The following is a 13,320-nucleotide window of genomic DNA, read 5'->3' as shown; positions in this document are numbered from 1 at the left end:
ACTACATTTTTTATTTTCGAAAATCATCTTTTTTGGAACTTTCTCTCTCTAAACATTAACTTTCGCTCTCTTTACCAAACTTCATCTAAATAATCTCAAAATAAAAAAGTTGAAGAATTAAAGTTGCTTAGAATATTAGTAGTTCTTAAAATATGTCATTTTTGAAGTCGTCAAGGGTGATTTTAATAGTATCAATCGAAAAAGTCCTTATTTTGCTAAAGTTGAAAACCTCAATCCTCGTTTTGATAAAAAGTAAACCACAGTCCTTTATCTGAAAATTAGTGAAACCACAGGGGTTTTATTTGAAATTTACCCTTTTATAAATGAAGAAAAAAGTTATTTTTAAATTTTTTTACTAATATTTAATGTTAGTTTAAAGACATTATATTAAAAAATAAAAATTTAAGAGAATAAAACTACATTTTTAATGATTAGTATATACAATTATATAAATGTTGGTATATATATACTTCATAAACTTTATTAAAACTATTTAGATTAAATTTAAAACTAAAAGATAAGTTTTTTTATGTAAATAACTAGGGAAATTTGAACTTTCATTTACAAAAACAAATGGAAGGATTAAAGAGTTTATTAAAATAAAACTTGGGGACCTTATAATAATATGATGGACCTATTAGTATGTTAAGTAAAAACACAAGGACTTTATAATTATTTACCGTAAAGTGTAATATATCTTACATCAAATTAAGAATTTTACATAAATTGATATATTGTTAAATGATAGTAAAAGTTTGTATTAATTAAACAATTTAGCTAACATAAAATATTACTAGATTAACACAATTTTCATATATATCTGCATTCTATATACTTTTTATGGTTTTTTTGAAGAGGAAACCTTTTTATTTGATAATTATAATTATAACTATAATAAATAATAAATATTTTTCAAAATAAAATAATAATAAATATTTATTAGAAAAAGTCTTCAAACCATTTCGGTATATTTAGCAATTCAATTCAGATGAAATTTCAGTTTGAAAACTTTATTATTTTGTAACTGGTTATAATTCAAGTTAATTGAATTACATTTGACAATTCAATTCAATTTAATTTCCAGTTTGAAATTTTTTTTTTTTTTTTTTGTAACTGATTATAATTTAATTGAATTAAATAATCATTCCTGCATTTGCCAATTCAATTGAATTTTCAATTTGAAAACTTGGTTGCTTTGTAACCGATTATAATTCAATTCAATTGTAATTGTAATATTAAAACCAATTAATTGTTTTGTAACACTCAAAAACCACTCTTTGTAATTATAATTATAATATTAAAAAATAACGGTCTTCTAGTATGATTTGGTTGATGGCTTTGCATTACACACATGTTGAATTTGAGTCAGATGCGAAAGTAGTTGTGGATGCGATTCTGTCAAGCAAAAGAGACATCTTAGAGTTTGGATCTCTTATTCATGATTGTCGATTTATTCTAGGATCCAATCCCGTTTTTAAATTGTCATTTATTCCTCGTTTAGCAAATAGGGCTGCTCATTTGGTAGCTAAGCAGGCCTATTCCAATGCTAGCGATTTTGTATCTTCCGAAGTGCCGGAATGGTTGTTAAACACTATTATTGAGGATGCGAATCCTATTATTTTATGAGATTTCCGATTTTTGGGTTCAAAAAAAAAAATAACGGTCTTCCAATTCAATTGAATTTCCAATCTGAAAACTTTACTTATAAATAACCGATTATAATTCAATTTAATTAATTATCATATTAAAACCAATTAATTATTTTATAACCGTAAAAAGAAGACTATAAAATGCATGGTCCATTGATTCATTCTGGCCTGGTCGGAAGAGATTCAAATAGAGACTACTATTATTCGGAAATTACTTTCTATATTATCTAGCATGACGGGCTTTCCTATTGTAAACCCGCTTATGGATTTTGAGGAAAGCAAGGAGGATGAACAAGGACAGTGGCAGAATGACACCATGGATGAGCATTTTCTGCCGTTGTTTAATCTCGGTGAAGAAGGAGACGAAGAAGAAGGCGAATACGAAGAAGAAGGCGAATACGAAGAAGAAGAAGAAGAAGAAGAGGAAGAAGGTGAATACGAAGAAGTGGAAGAAGAAGAAGAGGTTTTTAGTATTTCACCAGATGGTGTTGCAACCGAAGCTTCGCAAACTCCTTTTAGTTCGGGGATGCAGAATCGCAAGAGAGTAATTGGACATCTTGAGAATGATACGCACAATCATTCACTTAACCGTGGAAAAAAGAGAATGAGAAGTGATGGAAATTGCGATAATTTGAAGTCACCATCCAAATTCGATTTCTATATGGACCAAATGCAACATATAATGGGACAAGCTCGGATGTCCTACGATGCGAAAGAGCAGGCTTATCAAAACTTGAGTACGCAACGTCAAATGTTGATTACCGAGTTAGATCACGTGAATAACATGGTTCATAGTTTGCACAAGGAGAAAATGAAGGAGCAAGAGAGACGACATATGGAGACTTATAGGCTCGAACACGAACTATACAGGATGGAAAATCTCTTAAAAGGCTATAAAAAAGCTTTGAAGGAGACAACTAAAGTATTCGCGGAGTATAGAAAGAAATGCCCTTTACCTGAAGCACCAATTTACAAGGATACAGGGTTCGGGGGTCTTGTTTTGAGCACGAGTGAGCTCGAGAAGCTACGTGTTAAACACGCGGAATCTGCTCCGTCTGAAGAAGAAGTTACTCAGCCATTTATTTAACTGATGCAGCTTTATTATGTTTTAAGTGAATTTTGATGGAAATTTCTTAACTTTTATGTGTAATTTTAGATGTTAATTTTAAATTTGACTGCTGATTAGGTGTTAATGAAATTTCCTAATCTAATTGTGTTTTTAATCTGGATGACAAAGAGCAATTATATAATGTTTGTATCTTTTCATTGTTTTTCTTGGTGTTTTTAGATCTATTTGCTATAGAGTTTGTGCTAAGTTTTTGTTACTGGGAATGCACGGCCGCTCCAGCATTTTAGAGACGTTAGGCCGTTATAAATTAAAAGGGATAATGTCTAAAAATACCCTAACGTTTACCTTTAGTAGCAATTTTATTTCTAATGTTTAAAATGATGCAATTTTATTTTTAACGTTGACAAGTTGAGTCAATTGAAGAAATTATTTATCAAATTGTTTTCTCGGTCATTAATCTTGTAATATACACTTCATATGTGCGTCATTTTATCAGTAATTAGTAACAGATTAGAAACATGTGATTAAATGTGGAAAAAAAATCTAAAAGTTAAAAATATATTGTATTTTGTATGAGTTTAACAAAAAAAATTCAAATATTTCACCGAATTTAAAAATATTAATCTTAAATTCTATTATTAAATCAAAAAAATATGAAATCTTTTTTTTAGAATAAACTTAGGTGCAATTGGTGCAGAATAATGAACAAAATATATGTATAATAATGTTTGAAATTGATCCAACTTGTAATATTAGGGGTAAATGCTTCATTTTAAACGTTAAGGGTAAATTGTTCTTACCTATGAACGTTAGAGGTATTTTTGCAACTTATCTCAAATTAAAATTTATCTAATTTTTCACTAAATAAAGGTCAAACTTTCAGTATAATTTGCATAACGAAACTATTAACAACTGTATTATTGTTAGAGTAAATTGAACAAAAAAACTATGTGGTTTAACCTTTTGGACATGTAGTCTTCTGGTTTAAAAACTTACAAACATGAGTGTGTGGTTTGTGCGGTATGCAAACAAGGGCATTTCGTCAAAAATCGTCATCGTAACTATTTATCTAAAAAAGAAGCGATTTGAAGAAAAAAAAAAATTGTTCTCAAGGTTATCTCCCGCCGACCGTAGTGACTATTCCCTTTCGCAAATTGTTTGTACCTCTATAGATGGGACTGCTGGCCACAGAAATTCTTTCTATTCCCAAATGTGAGGATTGATTGGAAAAATTAAAAAGTTTGACAATTACCCTATATATAAGGCCTGACTAAAATCCTTATTTGTAAGTTTTTAAATTGTCGGACTGTGTTTACATATCATGCAACTTTACCCTTATTGTTAAGAGAAAAATTTTAAAATAAATTTTGTGAACCTCCTATTGTGCCATTGTTGTTGAAAGGCGGTAATTAAAAAAACGACAATATGTGCTATTATTGTCGATTTTCGATTTCATTTTAGTTGGATATGTTTACTATTAAATTCAAATAGGAGTCAAAAAAAATTATATTCAGAATGTAATTAAAATATATTTTTGGATTGGAGGCCCCTTCAAAACCGGAGGCCATAGGCGACCGTCTAGGTCAGCCATCCTTGGAGCTGGCTCTGTGTGAACGGATACGGTAATTGAAACGAAAATGAACACCGAGATACAACTAGGAAACAAGAACATAGGGAGATGTGTGAATAATTTAAATACAAGAGTATATTCATAAATTTTTAATAATATTAGGGATTTACTTCTAACTAACACAGGAAATGAGTTTTCATAATATTTGGGTTTTCAGTTTTTATGTTTTCCGAAATTTTTTTTTTTTTTTTGTGAACCTCTATATTAGAAATATATAGACCTATCCACGAGTTCGGGATACCTGTCCGGCCCGCCTAGATCGGTGTTTTTTGGGCCAAGCTTGAACAATGAAATTTGATCATAAGTCTAGTCCGGTCTAGCCACGCTAAAGCCCGTCTATTTTTTTGTGGGTTTAGGATTGATAAAAAATAGCACAGACCGCTCTAAACCGGTTCCCTATTAATATTAATTATTAATGGCCTAAACCATATGCAGCCTCCTAAACTTGTCAATTTTGGTCATTTTACCCCCTGAACTTATGAGACGACCTATTTGCCCCCATTGACTATTTAAAAGTGGTATTAGCAACTCTCTATTTTCATTATAACGGAAATAAGATGAAGTTTCAATATTAGTACAAGTGTTCATGAAAGTATTGAAATCAGCCTGCATATATGTAGACGATTTAGGAGTTAAAGCTATATGCACTTTTTACAAGAAAACTTGTGTACTGTCTATACTAACCTCATTTGCAGCCTTTTTTATTATGACTTTAGTGCTTGCAATGAGAACTTGTCATGATTGTTTCCGTTATAATGAAAAGAGGGGGTTGCTAATACAACTTTTAAATAGTTGAAGGGGCAAATAGCTCGTCCTGTGAGTTCAGGGGGCAAAATGACCAAAAGTGATAAGTTCAGGAGGATGCGTATGGTTTAAGCCATTAATAAATTTTTATATATTTATATATTAATTATTTAATTTTAAGTATAAATTTTATTTTTTATAATTAAAAAATTACAGTAGTATTCGCATGGACCCTAATGACCAAATAAATTTGGTCATTCACCGTTAGATCTAGACTTATTAAATCTAAACCTTAGGATGTTTCGAATCATCACCTAAGGTTTAGATTTAATAAGCCCAGATCTAATGGGGAATGACCAAATTCATTTTGTCATTAGGGTCCATATGAACACCACTGTTAAAAATTATGTATATATTTTTAGATGGGTTTATATGGGTTGGGATTAGGATTTGATTTTTAAGTCCGAGTCTAGTTCGGCCCGAACCCGCCTAAATAATAATAGTGGGCTGGACTGGACTTGGGTTGATCATTTGTACATGAAAGCTCTGTAGGTCCGGCCCAAGCTCGGCCAACCCCGACCCATTGACATGTCTAGAAATATATATATGAAATGTGAAATGTTACTAAAGATGAATTTCGTTCAAAATACTGCTTTTTCAGTAAACAGAGATTTTTTGTTTTTTGTAAAACAAATCTATTTTTTAGTTATAAAAGGCAAATAAAAGATGTCTAACTAAACACTTCAAACTCTCCATTTCAAAATGAAAATATAAACACGAACGAAAAAGTAGATAACCAAACACGTTACAATTGATGACAGAGCACCAAAATAAGAGTATACTATTGATTCAAAATCATATTTTACTGTATGAATAATTAAAACTTATTTGAAAATAAAATAAACTAAAGGGCTGTATAAAATCAAGGGTTAATTAAAAAAAAAATATTTTGTGGTTTGATCAATTTGCGATGTGGTATCTGTGGTTTTTTTTTTTTTGCAAACACAATCCTATGGTTGCAAAATTTAACATGTTTTTTTTACTTTGCTAAATTTGGCCGATAACGACCTCAAAATAAAAAATTTCAAGAATTAAACTTGTTTGGTATCATATTTATTATGGAACCATATTCTTAATTTTTCAAAATCGTCATTTTTGGAGTCTTCTCTCTTTAAACATTATCTTTCTCTCTCATAAAAAACAACACCTAAATGATCTCAAACCTAAAAAGTTGAAGAATTAAAGTTGTTTAAAATATTATTTAAGTATTGAAAATTTTCATTTCGAAGTCGTTATCGATCAAATTCTGACAAAGTGAACTCAAATGCAAAATTTTGCAAACCAACATGGTTGCGTTTGCAAAATAAAAATACCACAGGTACCACATCGCAAATCAGCCAAATCACAGAATACTTTTTTATAATTAACCCTAAAATCAACATCTTATGTTATCATAAACCATTCAATTTTCTCTTGATTGATTTTCTAATTAATTCTTGGTTATAAATCATGATATTTAAAGCTTGTTTGGTTCAATTGTTAGCATGTTATAATGAGTTGTTTTAGGTCAGCTTGTTCCATATTATATATAATACTTCATATCTATTGAAGAACAATATTCAAGAACAAAATAATCATTTTATTAAATTAAAGAAAATAAACAATAAAATTACAACGAACTAAATATAATAAAAGTGGATTAGCGAAAGCAGAAGATTTTGAAGTCTAATTAGATCAATTTTCATAAGACATATTTTGTCATATTCGATAATTGTCTCTCAATATAAAACAAAAGTGTGAATCCAACTCTAACCATGTATAAAACCAAAAAAAAAAAATCCCTTAGAAATATATATATATAATATATATTAACAGAGATTTATATATGTTTCTTAAATTGCTAAAGATGATTTTTTTTATAGAAATTGGGACGAGACAGAGCTTGGGCAGGGCGAGCGCCCGCGGTCCAAGAATTGAAAAACCCAAATATATTAAAAAAAGAGAAAAGTTTGAGTTAAACAAGAAGAGGAGAAGGAGGACAAACAAAAAGAAAAAAAATATAAAAGAGGGAGTTAGGAGAATCTTAGATGACTCCGTTGTCAAATTTGGAGACATTTATACTTAAATTTTCTTAAAAAAATCTCATAATTAATACATAATATTCATTATATTAATTATTAGTATTAAATTTTCTTACAAGGTCGGTTTGGAACCTAGATCGGGAGTGCGTCGGCCTAGGACCAGGGCTGGAAGGGCCTAAAAAAATAAAAATTCTAGGCATATATATATATAGAGAGAGTTTAATTTTTTTATTCTTATATTAATGTCATTTAGGCTTTAAATAGCTGAAATAAATATTTTAGACATAAAAGTGATCCGTAAATAAAAAAATTTAGACATAAAAGTGGGCCGAAATAAATATTTTAGACATAATGTTAGGGTTAAATTTGCACAATTTTATACGTGAGAACTAAATTTACACTTCACATATAACGTTAGGCTTAAATTTTCCCTTATCCCTTAAAATTATTAAAAAGCAATTTTACCCCTAACGTCTAAAATTGTGCAATTTTACCCCTAACGTTTGTAGCCAAGAGCAATTTTACCCCTAACGTCGATAAATTGGGTCAATTTCAGAAATAATTTATCAAACTGTCCTCTCGGTAATGAATCTTATCATCTACACTTCACATGTGCGTCATTTTATCAATAACAAATCATAAACATATGTTGGGATGTGAAAAAAAATAAAAAAATATACTGTCTTTTGTACGAATTAGACAAAAAAATTCAAAAAATTCACCGAATTTATAAATATTAATCTCAAATTCTATTATTAAATTACAAAAGACATGAAATCATTTTCTTAGAATGAATTGATATCCAATTGGTGCAAAATAATGAACAAAAATATCTGTGTTTTATAATAGTGTCGGAATTGACCCAAATTACCAACGTTAGGGGTAAAATTGCTCTTGGCTACAAACGTTAGGGGCAAAATTGTACCATTTTAGACGTTAGGGGTAAAATTGCTCCTGATCCAAAACGTTAGGGGTATTTTTGCACCTTAACCCTATTTTTTATGAGCAATTTCATCACAGTCTTTTGTTTCGTAATCTCTTCTTCATCCATTTGTAGGTGAATAAATATTCACTGTTACGTTCTGATAACACAATTTAAGGATAATCAATTACCCTAACAAAATTTGATATCCACCCCGGAAAATCTATAAAATGGTTATATAGAAATTTCAAGAATAATTTAATATGATTGTATAAAGATTGCGTTTACTTTAATTAGTACATTTTTTTTTTGTTTAGTTTGATAGTTGTTAATGAAGCGAAAACATATCATGTATGAACTTCAAATCACTTTTGCAAACATGTACAAATTATCAACCACCGTAGAAAATGGGTGTTGTTATATCAAGCCACCAATTCCCACCCCTAGCCTAACGAAATGACCAAACTGCCTTTATTGGTTTTGGTCTTTGAAATGTTTTTTTTTTCTCTCTACGAAACACGGACGTGTGGCTATCACATGCCTCACCACGTGGTGAGGCGTGACAGCCACATGCCTCACCACGTGGTGGGGCATGTGAACATCACGCCTCACCACGTGGTGAGGCGTAATGTTCACATGCCCCAGTGTGATTTTTTTTTTCAATTTTAGATTTTAATTATTACTATTCTAAACAATTATAAATATTATAATTATTCTAAAAAATTCTAAATATTATAATTATTAACATTATAATAAATAATGTGAGGCGTGATGTTCACATTCCCACGTGTGATTTTTTTTTCCAATTTTACATTTTAATTATTATTATTATAAATATTATAATTACTCTAAAAAATTCTAAATATTATAATTATTAACATTATAATTTGAATTATAATTATTAACATTATAATTAAATAATATACATTAAGTATCAAACATGTGTTAAAATGTGTTAAAAACAATAAGTTCTACAGAATTCTAAATATTAACAAATTACAACAAGTCAATTCGTCCGGTTCCATTCCTCAATGAATCGAAAATGGTACAATTTTATCCCTAATATTGGAAGCCAAGAGCAATTTTACCCTAATGTTGGAAGCCAAGAGCAATTTTACCCCTAACGTTGATAAATTGGGTCAATTTGAGAAATAATCCATCAAACTATTTTCTCGGTCATGAATCTTGTCATCTACACTTCACACATACGTTATTTCATCAGTAACAAATCACAAACATATGTTGGGATGTGAAAAAAATAAGAAAAAAATATTAAAAATATACTGTCTTTTGTACGAATTAGAATAAAAAATTTAAAAAATTCACCGAATTTATAAATATTAATTTCCAATTTTATTATTAAATTATAAAAAACATTATATCATTTTTTAGAACAAATTGATATGCAATTGGTGCAAAATAAAGAAAAAAAATGACTGTATTTTATAATAGTGTCTGAAATTGATCCAATTTATCAACGTTACGTAAAATTGCTCTTGGCTACAAACATTAGGGGTAAAATTGCACCATTTTAGACATGGGCATGTGAACAATATGTCTCCACCAGTGGTGGGGCGTGATGTTCATATTTAGAATTCTTTAGAATTTATTGTTTTTAACACATTTTAATACATATTTCACACTTTATATATATTATTTAATTATAATGTTAATAATTATAATTCAAATTATAATGTTCATAATTATAATATTTACAATTTGTTAGAATAATTATAGTATTTATAATTGTTTAGAATAATAATAATTAAAATGTAAAATTGGAAAAAAAAAAAATTCTCACGTAGGCATGTGAAGAATATGCCTCCACCACAGGTGGGTAGTATGAACATCACGCCTCACCACAGGTGGAGGCATATGAACACTATGTCTCCACCTGTGGTGGGGCGTGATGTTCATACGCCCTACCTGTGGTGGATGCATATTTTTCACATGCCCCGACACCAAAAAGTTGATTTTTAAAAAATCATTCGATTTTACTTACAACAATCGTAAATAAAACATATTTTTGAACAAAATTACGTATCATTAGTCATTTCCCATGTTTTTTCTTTACCGAATTAGTCCGGATTAGATTTTAGAGAGTTTTGTGTTTTTGAGAGGATTTGAAAATTTGAGAAGATGAGTGAATTTGTTGAAAGGGCAATTTCATCTTTTCACGGGGCTATGGGTGAGAAATGATGGCTAGGTTTAGTAATCCACTAGAAAAATTTATCTTTTTTTTAACCTGAATCATATATTAATGGAATTGGCATCCTCAACAATAACATTTGACAGCCAATTAGACACTAGTTGTTAAAAAATCGCTAATATTGGAACAAACCTCCCTAGCTACCAAGTGTGCAGCCCTATTCGCTAAACGAGGAATAAAAGACAATTTAAAAGAAGAGTTGGATCGCAAAATAGCTCGACAATCATGAACAAGCGATCTGAACTCCGAGATATCTTGTTTACACGCATGAATTGCTTCAACAACGAGCTTGGCATAAGATTCAAATTCCACATTCATATAACTCCGAGATATCCTGTTTACACGCATGAATTGCTTCGACAACGAGCTTAGCATCAGATTCAAATTCCACATTCATATACCTCATAGAAGTAAGTCAAATCAGGCTCGTGCGTAAAGCAAGTGCCTCAATTACTCATGGCTCTTTTATACTTGGAATAAAACTGCTCCTATTCCATAGAAAAAATTTATCTAAATATCCAATTTTGCAAACTATTTGCTCATTTTTATTAAATTTAAAAATTAATATTAATATTTAAATAATAGATATAATTCTATTAATATTTTCGAAAATCTTTATAACAAGTTTATTTGAACTGTTAAAGTATAGTTTTACATTTAATATTCAATGTAAAAAAATTGGAAATTCATAGTAAAAATATGAATCATCAAGAAAATCAAAGTCCACAAAAAAAAAAAAAAAAAAATTAAAAAAAAACAAGAGCTAAGCAATCACTTATTCTGATCCTGGAATCAGACGACAGTGATGACCCCTCATCACTTTAGTGAATATCATCACAGCTCTACACAAGAAATGCACCAGCCGGGAATCGAACCCGGGTCTGTACCGTGGCAGGGTACTATTCTACCACTAGACCACTGGTGCTTGGTGTTGTAGAGGTCCACAAAAAGTTATTATTGAATAAACAGACCATACTTTTCTTAGATATATAGCAATGGTTAATTCCCCGTAAGTAACTAATAAACAATATAGGCATTATACTCATTTGGTCCTCAAACTAAAGTTTCAAAGTCAATTAGGTATCTAAACTATCAAAAATCATCAATTAGATCCATGAACTAAGCGAAAATTATCAATTGAGTCCTAATCCTATTCTAAAATCAGAAATTGTGACGATTTGATATAGATTGTGATAATTTATGTGTTGGTTCAAAATTGGTTTGGGGAAGAGGGTCTAAAACTGTTCAAGCGAATGATTTTCGATGAGGCCTCAATGAATGATTTTTGTTTAGAATGAGGATTCAATTGATATTTTTTGGGAGTTCAGAGACCCGATTGATGATTTTAATAGTTTAGAGTTCTAATTGACTTTGAAGCTTTAGTTTAGGGATCCAAATGAGTATTATGCCAACAATATATGCCACGTATTTTATATGATTTTAAAGAATAAAGGCTTAATACCCTCTCAGCCCCTTCAAGTTGGCCCAATACTGCAACTGACCCCTCGTACTTACACTTTTAACAAGTAACCCCCTCCAAACTTGTTTATTTCGAACAAATAACCCCTCAAATTGCTCAATTGGAACAAACAACTCCTTAAGTTGCTTATTTAAAACAAATAACCCCTCAACCCAAAAACACATTCAATATAATATTACATCAGAAATAAAAAGATTTCAAATTATCGGTTGCTACATCTAACTAATCTAGAGATACATTAAGTAAAGGGCAAAAAAAACTCCCGAAATAACCTATTTGAGGGGTTATTTGTTCGAAATAAACAAATTAAGGAGGTTACTTATTAAAAGTGTAAGTACGGAAGGTCAGTTGCAGTATTGGGTCAACTTGAGGAGGGCTGGGAGGGTGTTAAGCCAAGAATAAAATTAAATTTCGTATCTAATTATCTTATATAATTAGATAATACGTACCCTATGTAGAAAATTAAATACATAATGATTTCTTTTTTTCTTTTTTGAAGTAACATAATGATTTCTAAATTCTAAACATATATTAAGTTATATTGTTAGTTCAACTTAACTTTTATTTTAGATGTTACTGGGATAATTTAGTTGTACCATAATCGTATTATTATGTTATCTATAATCGTATTAGCTATGTTGAATGTTTTTTTAGATTTAGGAATTATTTGTTCCAAATAAACAATTTGAAAGCGTTAATTATAACTTTTTGAAGTTCATGGTCAGTTGCCCGAACGACTTGAAGGGATGTATTAGACCTACATTTTTTATAAGATTATATATGAGTATAAATACAATACAATAACATTATAAGTATTATGATCAGGTTATTTCCTTAGGGTCCGTTTGGTACGTTGTAATGCAATGTAATGTAATCAAAGTTGTAATGTAATCAAATGTGTAATGTAATGGAATGGAATCATGATTACATTATCATGTTTGGTTGACAAATTTTAATAAAATCCATAAAATGCAATTATCATTACAATACGTAGGTTTATGTTAGTTAAATACAATTTTCATGTTTTTTTTTTTTTTTGCATTTTTCGGATTTTCATGTTTTCTTCAATTTCTTGTTTCGTTGTTTTTCTCATTTTTGTTTTTTTTCCGTTTTTTTCATTTCACGTTTTTTCGTGTTTTTCATATTTTTTCTCGTTTTCATGTTTTTCATTTTTTTGCATTCTTTTCCGTTTTCGGTTTTTTCACATTTTCGCATGTTTTTTCTCATTTTACCATTTCGTGTTTTTCATATTTTTTCTCGTTTTCATGTTTTTTCATGTTTTGCATTTTTTTCTCGTTTTCGATTTTTTCACATTTTCACATTTTCGCATTTTTTTCAGTTTTTATGTTTTTATGTTTTCATGTTTTTTTTCGTATGTCGTTAGTAATAAAAATACAAGGGCTAATCGTAATGGGGATTCATATCTATTTTGTTTGTAATGCCCATTACATAAATTTGTGAAGAAAAATTGAAGGATGTAATGGTGATTCCATTACGACAAAAATTATATGACTAACCAAACATGGTAATGAACCT

General features: G+C 29.6%; 2 non-coding genes across 2 annotated transcripts; both read right to left on the bottom strand.

Annotated features, from left to right (window-relative positions):
• Positions 1 to 11,064: 11,064 nt before the first annotated feature.
• On the bottom strand, positions 11,065 to 11,147 carry LOC136234532 (small nucleolar RNA snoR114). The gene has a single exon (XR_010691406.1). It is a non-coding gene; the product is annotated as a small nucleolar RNA snoR114 (small nucleolar RNA).
• Positions 11,148 to 11,158: 11 nt separating this feature from the next.
• TRNAG-GCC (transfer RNA glycine (anticodon GCC)) lies at positions 11,159 to 11,229 on the bottom strand. The gene has a single exon. It is a non-coding gene; the product is annotated as a tRNA-Gly (tRNA).
• Between the last annotated feature and the right edge of the window lie 2,091 nt (positions 11,230 to 13,320).

The sequence above is a fragment of the Euphorbia lathyris genome, chromosome 6 (assembly GCF_963576675.1).
Source record: "Euphorbia lathyris chromosome 6, ddEupLath1.1, whole genome shotgun sequence".
Taxonomy (NCBI): Eukaryota; Viridiplantae; Streptophyta; class Magnoliopsida; order Malpighiales; family Euphorbiaceae; genus Euphorbia; species Euphorbia lathyris.
This window is presented reverse-complemented; position numbering and strand designations above follow the sequence as displayed.